Source organism: Anneissia japonica, unplaced genomic scaffold (assembly GCF_011630105.1).
Source record: "Anneissia japonica isolate Jap-2015-1 unplaced genomic scaffold, ASM1163010v1 scaffold287806_len661372_cov189, whole genome shotgun sequence".
Taxonomy (NCBI): Eukaryota; Metazoa; Echinodermata; class Crinoidea; order Comatulida; family Comatulidae; genus Anneissia; species Anneissia japonica.
Window position 1 is genome coordinate 180,702 of NW_022743067.1, and position 9,776 is coordinate 190,477.

The 9,776-nt window shown below is 32.1% G+C and overlaps 1 long non-coding RNA gene across 1 annotated transcript; it reads left to right on the forward strand.

Annotated features, from left to right (window-relative positions):
- Positions 1-1,029: 1,029 nt before the first annotated feature.
- LOC117119355 lies at positions 1,030-6,944 on the forward strand. The gene is made up of 2 exons (XR_004447173.1): positions 1,030-1,107; positions 4,855-6,944. It is a non-coding gene; the product is annotated as an uncharacterized LOC117119355 (long non-coding RNA).
- Positions 6,945-9,776: the final 2,832 nt, after the last annotated feature.

Genomic DNA, 9,776 nt, shown 5'->3' on the forward strand with positions numbered 1-9,776 from the left:
CATCATGACCATATTTAGGCATGTCACTTGTTTTTTTTTTCAAATTAAATTTGATGGTGTGGACAGAGCTTTAAGCCCTGTCTAGACTTCTTTGACAAAAAAACTTGTATATGCCTATATATGGTCATGATCTTTTGTCAAATACTATACTCTATCGGTGATCTTTCTACTAGCCTATTTGCATACAATATAATTAAAAGTAATATAATTCATCAAGTTCTTTGAAGTTGTATACTGTTTTGTAATTTGTGTATATTCATTTTTTATTTAATTTTTGTGTAAAACTAGTGGAAACTTTATTCTCTAGGTTGGATAGTATTAAAATGAACTATAGATACTGATCTTAAATTTAATTATATTATTATTAGTATTGGTATTTCGAAATATGTTTTTATGCAATGTAATTTTGAGACATGTTCGAATGTATATTTTATGATTTAATTTTATCTGTTTATTTCATGTATATTTGATGAGGATCCCTTAACATTAGTTACCAATTTATTATGAGCTGAACATATTATCCTCATTAGAGTTTTAATACCATAATTATTAGAATAAACGCCACCTCCCCTCCCCACCTTCCCTTGAATAAACACCCCTCCAGAGCCCCAGTTGGAATAAGCACCTCCATTGAATAAAACCCCCCCCCCCCCCCCCTCCCCCCCCCCCCAAACCAAACTAATTTAAGCATCATTCTCAACACATTCTATTAATATTCTACTCCAGTAGAATTACATTTTTTCTAACCTAGTTAGGATGAATAGTCTTTATGAGCATGCCATAACACATTTTGATGGTAAGTTTGTGTTGTAATTCCACATTTACAATGAAATTAAGGGCTGTTTATTCGAGTATATACATATCCATTTTACTTTAACAAAATAAACGGCTTCTTCGAATAAATGCCTCCTCAAAACCCCAGGGCGTTTATTCAAATAAATACGGTAATTCTATTAGATGACATAATGTTTCAAATTATAAATTTGAGATTTAAATAAATTATTAATAAAAAGTTCTTATTTTGCTCTGCAGAATTTCCTTAACAAATTTAGTCATCTGAGCACATTACAACACCTTTACAGTTATGCAGAAAAGGACAGAGGAGCTGTAAGTAATTGAAGTCTTTTCGATTTTATTTACACATTTTACTGTGGTTTTTGTGAGTTAATATGATTGTTGGAGGACCTTGAAAATCAACAATGCAGAGGGGACACCCTGGTTAAATGTTAATAAAGAAAGTATTGAATTAATAATTAATTAATTAATATTATTTTATCGTTTTAGATACATATCTTCTCCATGCAATGTAGTGCTTGTTTCTCTTCTATGCTTTCAACCATTGCTATATTATTACCACTTTCCGACTACAGTTCACCCTCCAATGCGAGACGACTTTGGGACCTGAAAATTTGGGGTGGTCTCCAATTAGAGGGTTAGCTTTGTGTTTAAAAATTGAAGATTGTTATTTGGTTCTTTAAAAAAGTGATCTTGAATTAGAGGGGTCTCAGAATTTGAGAGGTCTTGAATTGGAGGGTGAACTATATTTGATTTGTCTGAAAAAGTAGGCTTGAATTACAGGAGTCTTGAATAAAGGGTCTTGGATTTGAGGGTGTATGTTCACTATGTTCTTGCCATTTGCCACCAAATTCATCCACATTTTCTGTATTCCACCCAACTGTCACTAATATCCAGTTGTGTATGTTTGCATGTGTGGTTGGCATGGTAACATTTTGCGTGATCGCTAGTGAAAATTGACATGAATGCTATGGGCAACTAGTCTAGTCAAGTCGTAGCAAGGTTGTATACAATTTTTCTCTTAACTAAATATATGACACTTTTTTTGGTAGCTACTACCGGGTATGAAAGTGAGGTGTGCATCCTTTATCGCTATCCCCTGTTCTGCCACTTCAAAATCCTCTACTCTGGCGTAAAACAATATAGTATAATTAATAATGTACCGTCATAGTAAACTATAGTCATCTGACAATAAATGAATGAAACATTTAGACTTCTTAAATACTTACCTGGATAAACCGACTAATTACCATTCTTTCTTTAAGAACACATCTACGACAAAAATAAAATCGTCTAATTGTCCCAGCACACCTAACTGTCATTATCGGTCAGTGAGCGACGACCACACCTACGTGTTGGATAGAAGCTTGGATTATATCTTTACAAAGCGAAGATAATCAGCATTTGGGAATTCTATGTTAGGGTTCAATTCCAACAAAAGCTAATTAAAAGAACTGGAATGCCAGTAGAAATACACTAATAAATTTTCAGTCGTGATGTAATTGCTAGGCATTGTACTGGTTCTCTATGCACTATATGTAAATGTAATTTTCTAAGATTCTCAATTTTAAAAAAAATTTGATTATATTGTATTTATTGAGGGCGATTCATCAGCAAAGCTCTGATGATTTAGGACTCTTGATGCTCTTTAAATGTGGAGTAATGCTTAATCAAGTCTCTTTATGAGGCTTAAGTAATGGAGAGGTGATAATTTGGGATTCTCAATACCTGTATAACCAAGTCCCTTTATGGGACTTGGGGAAGGATGAGCTGGTCCTGTGAGACACTCAGTACACTATAGCCATGTCTCTTCTGGATTCTTGGTGAGTAGGGAGGTGCTCATGTGAAACTCTTGGTGCTATTATTAACACGTTTTTTATGAAGGGTGGGCAGTGCAGGGTTAATCATGTGAGACACTCAATACTCTAAAAAACCAACTAAGTCTCTTTATGAGGCTTGGGGCAACAAGCCGATCAATGCACTATAACCTAAGACTGTTCAGGATTCTTGGAGAGTAGAGAGCAGGTCATGTGAAACATTTGGTACAGATGACTTTTACTGACGTCATTACGTTCAATCGAAAGCTCCCTAATATCATGTGAGGCCCTCCATGTTCAATATCCAAGTCTCTTTATGAGGCTTGGGAGGTGAAAACCTGATCAATGCACTATGACCTTTAGAATTCTTCGAGGGTAGAGAGGTGCTGATGTGAAACCCTTTTGCTATTACTTACTTATTTCGAGCATGCTATTATTATCAGTTTTTTTATGAGGTGTGGGGAGTGGATATCATGTGAGACCCTTGATCTCTAAAACTAAATTGCTTTGCTGTTCTGTAAGTAAGTCTCTTTATTGGAAGAGATGGAGGGCTAATGCTTGGTACCTGATAGATTTTGATCATTTGATCAGACTTAGGAAGTAGAGAGCTATTAATTATGTGGGACTCTAAATAATCTAGTCTACCAGGAGGCTGGAAAAGATGAAAGCTGATCATTTGGAACCCCTTCGATGCTCTATAAGAAAGTTCCTTTATTTGGCTTGTTGGAGTGTAAAGTGCTGACCAATCACATTAACTGAGCCACAACGTTCTTCAACTTGAATTAGATTCTTTTCTTAGAATTAACCTTTTCGTCACTTGATTCTTTTGTAGGTTTTTTTAATTTCTAGTAATAAGAAGTATAGAAAGCAATCCCCCGAGGTCCTATAAATTGAGCACGGCATATTGGAAACAAAGATGATGACGTTAATGAGATGGGGGAAATCATGATGACTAAGCTAAAGTCCAGATGACACTCATACACTTCGCTGATTTCATCAGAATAAACTCATAAAATAATTTAATATATAAGGAATATTGGGGGGCTATAGAATATTCCAATATAAGATTGTCATCATCATCATCATTAATTGAAGCGTCATCATCATTGTCATCATCATCATAATCACATCATCATTGTCAACATAAAGTCCATAAAACCAATTTTAATGATTATAAATAATAATGTATTGCTGGCATTTATATACGCTTTACTGTTACGTATTTATTTATTTTTTTTTAATTAGTTTTTCCGAACCAAAAAATTCATTAAAAAAAAATTCACATATACTGTAAATTAGAAATCGAATAAATAAGTGTGTGGATGGAGACCAAAATAATTTATTATTATATTGTTAGAATTATTATATATTTATTGCACCAAACTTCTTTCTGGGTTTCCCCATATGTAGCCATGAGTAATTGTGCTGACAACTGTTGACGGGTGCAGTGCTTCTTTAGCATTAGTGGATAAAGGGAGCAACATTGTTTTTTTTTTTATTATGACAGAAATCCTAGCTTTGATTTGAACCTAGAATCCTGGGATTAGAATAAAAGCATGTTACCATTTAACCACAAATTTACTCATCATACACATGTCTTCTATAATCAGTGTTGTATTTGTGAGAGACTCTTTATGTTCTCTCCATGTTCCCTTCCTTGAAACAAAATGCCACATTCACAGCATATTAGATTTAGAGCTCTGCACGTAAGTCCTCTATTATGAATATTCATAAGTTGCTATGAATTTGAGGAATAATATTACATATAGCATTTAGCTGTATGCTAATTGACAATCTACAGTGTATATTTTGTAATGCAGGCATTAAGCATTAGAACTAGTGTACTAATCTTCTATCAAAATCTCTGTTAATACTCAAGTTTTATTTACCCATATTTGGATATGTCATATCACACCCATATATGGGCTTGCTTATTATACCCAAATATGGACAAATCGCAAAATTCTTCTTTGGAGCCTCCTAATTATATACAAATTAAAAGAAAAAAAAAACTTTTTATGAAAGTTCATACTCAAAGGAACTCTATATGATGAAAATCAGTCAAGAAATTTGTATGATTCAGATTAAATTTTATTATGAAATCATTATAAAACCATAAAAATTGACGTCCTTGTTACAAATATATAAGTATAATAAAAATATTAAAAGACCATCAAAAACATAAATTAAATAAACTATACAGTGATGTATTTTAACAATTCTTTGGGGTTTCTTTTTTCAGTTGATGGATGTTTTAGAACAAGGAATGCACCTTGATATGAAGGAACTGTTCCAACAAGTAGAGCTCGCCATGCAACAAGATCAGGATTAAATATAATCCAGACAGTAAATCTCAACGGATAATCCCATCCGGCATCAAAAAATTGGCAGCATCTAATATCGCATATATTCTTTTGATGTAAAATGTCTACGGTATATATTTCATTTATGGATTTGGTTTGTACATTTTTTTTTTTTTTTTTGCAATCCTATTGGACGTTATATACAGTATGGCGAATGTGGCTATTTTACAGGCTGACATACTTTTTTTTGAGCCCGCATTTTAATCTTGAATGCCTGTTAAACAAACTGCTTTTCATTAGCTTTGGTGTAGACACAGCCAGATTTATGTGTGTGTTGAGTATGCAGTCCAATGCACCCCTCAACTCAAATTCATGGTTCGTGTGTAGTGCTCCAATATTTGGCCAGTACATAAACACTACTTGTGAAATTGCGCATCAGAAAGGCTACCATGATAGTATCTATCAAAAGTTCAATAAATTGAAATTGAATTGAAGTTATGAAAAGTGTACCAATGTTCAGTTGATTTGTGAACATAACTTGCAAAGTTTCAAATTTGTTAAGGTATCACAATATGACAACATTTGTAATGAGATTCGTGAAAATCATTCCATTGCTGTACTGTAATTACGAGTTTAAAAATGTTGGTTACAACTTCGCAAATATGACCATTGGAGGTCAAGTGAAAAAGTAGTTCGTGGCCTGACATGGCATCTCAAGTTAAGGCCCCTTTAGAGGAATAATTACGATACCACAAGTTCTTGCTGATTATTGTACATCTACTCATGAAAGAGCCACTGAACAAATTATAGCCAATCGTATAAAAATACACAGCTTTTAGTGCCTTAGTTGAGAATTAAGTTGGTGTAAATATTAATCAATGTTTGATTGTTGATATATATTTGAATGAGAAAAATAATTATACAGTTCGTTTGAAGTGTACGTTTTTCAGCAATAGTATTATCAAATGTTATTTTCTAAAATCAGTGAAAAAATGTATAAAAAAAAATTATTTCCTTGTTGACCAAATGTTTTAGGAAACTACAATGAAAACGCATCACCTAATCAAGATTATTGGATTATATACTTTAATTTTCTATAAATGTGTTTGTTACGTAGTTAGTGCGCATATTTGACTATTCGTTTTCTGATATATTCAGCCCACCGGGAATCTTTACATCTTGTTGACAGTGCTGTCAATTCAAAATAACAACTGAATGAAAAAAAAATGTTCCACATTAATACAAACAACTTTTATCTCGCTCTCTGCCCTCTTCTCTCTCCCAATTATTCTAACTTAGTGATAGAAAAGAGTACTGTTTTTTTTTCTACAAAAATTATTTCATAAGATTATAAATGGCTTATACAATGAGAGTAATGATTGTTTTAAAGATTAAGTTGATATCAACTTCATATATTATATGAATAATGAAAACCATCATGAAAAAATAAAAAAGAAAAAAACAAAACTATCAGCAGGTTAATTTTTAATTAATTTAATTGCTATTCTGTGGTTTTCTCCATTACTTATTTATGCCTGACCTTGGAATAGGCCATCAACTGCAAATCTATATGAAATATGTTATTGGACCACTGTTTTCTTCTCTCCGTTGTATCGGTCTTTCTTCATTTCTAAAGCCCTGTATAAACTATCAAATTTTATTTGACAAAAACATGTGACATGCCTAAATATGGTCATGATGACATCACATCATGACCAAATATAGGCACATCATGACTATATATGGGCGCACACTAGTTTTTGATCGTGTGAACAGAGATTTAAACTGACTTCAAAAGAGGACCGTATGTGTGACTTAGAAAATGATCCCCTTGTCTCTGTTCATAATGAGGGATCCTCTTGGTCTGATCCAGATGGCTTCACAGATTCTATGGGTGTTGGCCCTAGTTAACTTCTATAGTAAACCTATTGTACCATCATTCTGAAGAAGGATATCATCCAGGATACTTGATAAATATGTAATATCTGTGTAAAGCGAATATACTTGGAAAATAAAACTGTTGTTGTTGTTATCTTGAATTTTAAAATTATAACATGCAGATTTTCTTTGCATATGTTGGTGGCAAATTAAGTTTTTTTTGTAGGAAAGTATGTAAATCAGCAAAAATTGAATTGTCTTGACTTAGTGGGAGTTGGTAACTTCTTTTATACATATTCTTTGTTTATTTGTGTTATATAAATACATTTAATATTATTATATCTTTATTATTTATTATTCTTATTTTATTTTTATTTTTTTTAATAATGTATAATACATTTAATCGAGCAATTTAATATTTTGATTAGGCCAAATAAAAAAAATTATTGTGTTGGCCACGCCCAACTGACCCACATTTTACTTATAAGGCTGGAATTGCCTTGGACTAGGATAGTGGCCAAGGCCTAGCCTATTTTGGGTCATGTTATGCGATGTGAATCCAAAATTGTTGTATTATTTGTGTATTTCTACTTTTTAAGCATTTTTGGTTTAAAAAAAAAAGTTTTCCTACCATCCTACCCATTTTTTGGATTTTCTCAAAAGGTGGCCAACACAATTTTTTTTTTTTTTTTTGGCCTTATATTATTTCATATTTTCCTACTGGCAGTATCTTGACTTTGAAATATACAATAAAATTGCCAAGAGAGACAAATCCAAACATTTACAACATACTTACAATAAATAAAAATAATTAGTTGTCCTATCAAGTGCCATTAAAATTTGTGTGTAAATTCTTGACATATTCATAAACCATAAGATTTAACCTCTTTTACCACTTACCCTGAAAATTAGCAAACATGAAATTCTTGAGCATTCAAACAAAATTCCTAACTATGCCATCGTAAAAATTGCATCTTAAAGAAATATATAAATGACTTATTTATGTCATATTTTCTCTGTGAAAACTGACTTTTTTTCTCTCTCCATTGGCAGCCATATTTTAGGAGTTTACTTTCTGATTGCAATAGCGTCCGAAACAAAATTGATAGAATGCAATGATGTCAAAAAGATTAAAGGATTTGTCATCTGTAAAACGATGATTGAGATAATGGCTCCGAAAATGTGTTTGCCAGACCAAGGCAGAACACATGAAAACGGTTCACTCCAAATAAACGGTTTATTTGTGTTGCTAAGGATTATGTTTATGAGTCAAAAAGGTACCACCAAGGCATTCACACTCCCTAGGTGGCTGTAAAAATGCATGGCTTTGAAACGGGAGAATGACAGGAATATTGGCAGATACATAGGGCAGCATTCAGCTTGGGTCTATTATCCGATTTCCAACGCTCGTCTAATTACTCATTATTCTTGTATATCTGTTTTGATGTGTTATAGTATTTCTCATGTCATAATATTAGCTTTGTATATTTCTTGATATGGGATACTTTGCTTAAGTGTACATTTCCAGCTTATATTTCACTAACTGTTAAAAAATATCCCATGATTTTCCTAATAACTGTAATTTTATCAATATGAAGATTTTGATATTTAAAAAAAAATGATATCAATACTTCGTATTGATATTTAAAAAAATATTGTTTAATTTGTTTCTAAATATTTATAGCATGACATAGTTCTAACATATGTTACTTAGCTATTTGCATAATTTTAATGTTCGATTAAAATGTATATTATGGTTTCTTTCTTATTTCTAATTTTTATACCATGATATTTCTATATTGGCCTACTTATACCTAATTTGCATAATAATACAATATTTACTTGTATCTATCTGCATCTGTAATGTTTTTTTCTTATATTTCTATTAACTCATTTTGAAAGCCCGTTATCATTTTCATAGATAGAATTTCCATAATGACCTTAAATTATTTTGCATATTGATCTGCCTCGGCACATGTGTTGCATCCAGTGTCTTAAAATGGTGTAATCATATGATGCAGCATTGTGCTGAACATTAAAGCCCCTCTCAAGGTAATTGCTTAAAAACAGCACTCTGCGATTCATGTGCTAATGCTTTTAAGCTGAAATAGCAAGCCACTGATTTTATTCCACCCATGTCTAATCTCTTTTCCACCATGATGACAAGTTTTTCACATTAGCCAAGCTAGACTGTCCTGTAGTTTCTGTTAATAGCATCTGACTAAGAAAATGTTTTTTTGATACTGTTATTAAACTAAATGTATGTTTCATCTCCCTAAAGATATACAAACAATGGATTCATGCTAGTGGTCTCATTATCAAACACCTGACCACCTATTGAATATTCAGTTAGATGATGAGCACCTATTGAATATTCAATTAGATGATGAATGCCTATTGAATATTCAATTAGGTGATAATGAATATTTATAAACTGAAGGATGTAAGATATACAGTATTTTATTTGATAGAAAAGCTTCCATTATTTATATTTAAAAATTTTATTTTTTGTGGAAAAATTGTATTGTTCCCATACTAGGATTTGAACCCAAGGATAGGAAGATAACCAACAATAATTATTTAGGATATAATGAATATTCATAAAGGAGTAAATTCAATCATGAATAATCATGAATGAATTTATTCAGCAAGTTTTAGAAACTGCTTCTTCAGGGACGTGATTGGAAAAGGGCTATTTTAACACCTGGATAAGCTGATACATCTGAGAAACATATTATTGTAATTACCTAGTTGTTAAGCACTGTTGTTGAGTCATAGTGTGCAAAATGACTGTTTATTTTTTCCCAAGTTTTTAGGATTTGTCTGGGACATTACAGTATTCAACGTTATTTTGACACCTTCAATCACATTATGTACTTGTGAATATTGCCACCTGTCATCTTATCACAAAACATTGATCATCTTGTCACATTGCACATGCTCGCAGCGTAACTAATTTCACATTCAAATATGAAATTATGCT